Source organism: Nicotiana tomentosiformis, chromosome 5 (genome assembly GCF_000390325.3).
Source record: "Nicotiana tomentosiformis chromosome 5, ASM39032v3, whole genome shotgun sequence".
NCBI classification, from domain to species: Eukaryota; Viridiplantae; Streptophyta; class Magnoliopsida; order Solanales; family Solanaceae; genus Nicotiana; species Nicotiana tomentosiformis.
In genome coordinates, this window is record NC_090816.1 from 36,490,428 (window position 1) to 36,491,842 (window position 1,415).

Here is a 1,415-nt window from a genome sequence, read left to right on the forward strand (position 1 = left end):
AAAAGGGAGTGAATTATATATATATATATATATATAGCTTGATAAGTATCTCACAGCTGTGTGATAGAGGAAACATGGTAGCCTTTACCTCTACTAAATATTTTGTCACTAACCTTACTACTGAAAAAATAATTTTGCAGGAAAAGGGAGTGAATTATATATATATATATATATATATATATATATATATATATATATATATATATATATATATATATATATATATATATATATATATATGTGTGTGTGTGGAGAGGGGGGGTTTGTCTACACTGTTAGATAATGAGCTCACTTGCTTAAGTGTCATGGATAGTGATCCCCTCATTTGGCATAAGAGGCTTGGGTATACTATCCTAAATCAACTCAATAAACTAGTCTCCAAGAATTTGGTGATAGGACTACATAATGTCAAGTGTAAAGAAGATAAAATTTGTAAGGCTTGTGCAAGGGGGAAGTAGGTAAAATCTTCCTTCAAAAGTAAGAAAGTGGTCAGCACTACGAGGTTGATGGAACTGGCTATATAGATTTGTGTGGACCAATGAGAACAATGAGTAGAGGTGATAAGAGTTATGTTTTGGTGATTGTTGATGATTTCTCTAGATTTACTTGGACTCTGTTTTTAACATCTAAAGATGAAGCATTTGACATGTTCACCTCATTTGTTTAAAAAAAATAAAGACGACTAGGTAATCAATTTGCATCCATTAGGTATGATCGTGGTACTGAATTTGAGAATGCTAAGTTTTTTACATTTTTATGATGAGTATGGTATAGATCATAATTTATCTGCCCCTATAATTCCACAGCAAAATAGAGTAGTTGAAACAAAGAATAGGAATTTAGATGAAATAGCAAGAACCGTGTTAATTTCTAGTAGTATGCCTCATAATTTTGGACAAAAACTGTCAATACTGCATGGTACATCATAAATAGGTTCATGACTAGACCTCTTACTAAGAAAACTTTTTATGAGTTATTTTAAGGGAGATAGCCAAGTATATCTCATCTTAGGGCATTTGGTTGTAAATACTTTATTCACAATAATGGAAAGAATACCCTAGGTATGTTTGATCCTAGAAGTGATGAGGGAGTACTTTTGGGATATTTTTCACATAGTAAAACCTATAAATTATATAATAAGAGAACTATGTATATAGAAGTGAGTGTGCATATTTTCTTCGATGAAACTAACATTCTCTCAGAGAGGCAGATATAAGAAGATGAAGCGATTGCAATGATAAGAAATTCAACTATTGAAGGTGCAAACCAGCCAGAAGTTGTATTGCAAGAAGTAACGGGTGATGGACCGGGTCCTTCTAACTAAGGCAACTCGACATGGGGGACTAATTAGAGAGGAACTGATACTCAAACCTCGAAGGAACTTATCCCTGAACTTGTTCCTCGACAGCAAGACA